Source organism: Giraffa tippelskirchi, chromosome 7 (genome assembly GCF_054371585.1).
Source record: "Giraffa tippelskirchi isolate mGirTip1 chromosome 7, T2T-mGirTip1v1.2.pri, whole genome shotgun sequence".
Classification (NCBI taxonomy): Eukaryota; Metazoa; Chordata; class Mammalia; order Artiodactyla; family Giraffidae; genus Giraffa; species Giraffa tippelskirchi.
The window spans coordinates 67,703,975-67,706,595 of record NC_137281.1 but is presented as its reverse complement, the minus strand read 5'-3'; the positions used below and the strand labels follow the sequence as shown (position 1 = coordinate 67,706,595).

The 2,621-nt window shown below is 37.0% G+C and overlaps 1 non-coding gene across 1 annotated transcript; it reads left to right on the top strand.

Moving 5' to 3' along the window:
• Nucleotides 1–2,042: 2,042 nt before the first annotated feature.
• Nucleotides 2,043–2,115, top strand: TRNAK-UUU (transfer RNA lysine (anticodon UUU)). The gene has a single exon. It is a non-coding gene; the product is annotated as a tRNA-Lys (tRNA).
• Nucleotides 2,116–2,621: the final 506 nt, after the last annotated feature.

Below are 2,621 nucleotides of genomic sequence, written 5' to 3'. Positions count from 1 at the left end.
TACAATAGGAACATGGAGTCAGAAATGGTTAATAATGCTAATTTGAGGTTTCTTAACTGAGCTGAATTTAATGCAAGGTTAATTCAGTCAGTTGATTCATGGGCCTTGTAGAGGCATGACCTTTTTCGTGAGAGAACTAGAGATACAATTTATTAATGACATCATTCCAAATCTCTAGGTGTATAAACAAAAATTTTAAACATGAATTCTCAAAGCTATGAGAAACCATGAACCAGACTTAGTAGAATGTATTAGTGCCAACGCTTTACTGGCATCAGAGCCCAATGTCACATCAAATAAATAAGATGCCAGATGCCTAAAAAAACAGAGGAGGTTTTTAGCATCTAAATGTGTCCCCTTTCCTCCCTAATACTAAAGATATTTAGGAGGAAATATTTTAAAAACAAATATAAATGACAGCCTCTAACAAACACAACACCAATCAGAGTCTCAGAATTAAAAGTGCTGAAAAAACATCTTCCATATTCTTCCCTGGAGAGTCATCTTTGCATATGTACTTCTCATACAACTATTTTTCAATCTAACGTATATCTTGCATCAATCTCCATGTGAACAAATCAGATAATTGTATTAAAAAATACACTCTAATTGAGAGAAATGAGGCAGTGAAAGAGTGGAAGGATGTAAGGAAGAGATATTTGAAAACAGTGGCCCATATTTTAAGAAATATGGTTTATTTTGAAAGATCTCATTCTGTCTGTACTTAGAAAAAATCCTTATATTCTAGCCAGAGCAAAATTAATTTGGATGCACTTATCATCAAACTTGTATGTGATGTTATTTCCTTGTCATCTGGTGATCTGGGTGTTGACTTTCTGAGACTTGGCAACTGATAATATTTAGAAACATGTTAATTCTTTCATGTGAATGGGAACTGTATATTAACCTGCTGGTGCTGTATACAAAATACTACTCTTGTGTTCAACAGGAACTACTGGTCAACAATTAACTAGATTAAGTGTCAGGAGTAGAAAACGTCCTTGCCTTATGTAAAAACAGCAACCATATAATACTTCATATTTTTTGTGTGTGAGCCTATTGAAATCCAAGGTAATAGGCTGTGTCTGGCGGACAACACAGTAAGAAAAAGCATGTTGGCATGGCATCTTCAGGCATCTGGGTGACTTAATGGGGTTACTGCTCAGAGCTGGTGAGAAACTCTCTGGTGGATTTCATCAAAACAGACACTAGTTCTGGGTAATTCAGACCAAAGAAATGATGTTTCTTCTTACTGGAGAATCTTGAAGAGGCAATTTGAGATCAATGTGAACCATGTCTTCAGTGCTTCCCTTTACTGGGTGAAGGCAAAGTCTTGCCCTACATAGGGTCACTCATGGGACCATGTGAAGGGCAGTGTTTTAAAGGACAACTGGGAACCATTTGGATACTTAAATCCTTTTTCTAAAAGTAACCATCACAGCACCCATGAAGGTTCTTTTTGGTATTACCATTCATGAGCGTCACTAACAGAGAAAGTGGAGAATTTACTGCCAAACCTGCAAATTTGGCAAAAGATCATTCAATCTTTGAACTGGGCCCAAACTGAGTGGTAGAGTATCTTATTAGAATTCTGGTCACTCAACCTAAGGACACAAGGAGACTATTCAGATTAACAAACAGAACAAAACAAAAGCAAGTCATATGTGGTGAGTAGATGAGGGAAAAGTAAATGCATTTATTGATGCAATTAGCCACTTTGATGGAAAGGTCAATCAGTGAAAAAAATTGGAATAGCCTGCATGAGTTTTGGTAAGAGTTTAGTTTAGCAAATATTTATTTCCAACCATGTGATCATCATTGTACTAATTGATGGAATAAGATATTGTCCCTGCTTCAAATATCTCAAATAGATAAATCAATACTTGTAGTTCAGTATTCTGGTGATGGATGCATGGACAAGAATCAGAATTTCTATAGACTTTGAAGTAAAAAATTAGGGATGGGGGAAGAAAGAGAATCAGGAGATGTGTCATATTTTCAGTCATTAAAAAAGTGGGACTTAAAAATAAATCACCAGAAATTCCCTGGTGGTTCAGTGGTTAGGATTCTGTACTTTTACTACCGAGGGCCCAGGTTCAATTCCTGGTCAAGGAACTAAGATCCGATAAGCCATGTGGTGTGGACAAAAATTTAAAATTTTAAAAATTAAAAAAAAAATAAGTGACCAAGATGGCCTTAAGGTTCCCCTGAGTTTGACTGAACTTTACAAAGACTTGCTTCTGACTCTCGGCACTGATCTCCCTTTTCTTAGAGCAATTACTTTAGAGCACTTGTAGTTGTCCATTTTTTCCTGCCCCTTGATATATAAACCTTCATAAAATCCCCTTGCCAGTTTTACAACCCAAGACTCTGTTTCTCAAGGACCTGAGAACCGTTCCTTTGACTCGTAATCATCAAGGAATATGGTGCCCTGATGCCCAGTCTCTGTGGAAGGGAGGAGCCGAAATTCTATGGCACCAATTGACAAATACATAGCCTGATCATAGAGAAAACTTGACAAACTCAGAAAGAGGTCAATGCTGGAAATATCCCATTGACCAGCCTCCTTCTAAAGTCCCCCAGCACTCTTCTACTTGTTCATCTTGCTCTTAAAAACACTT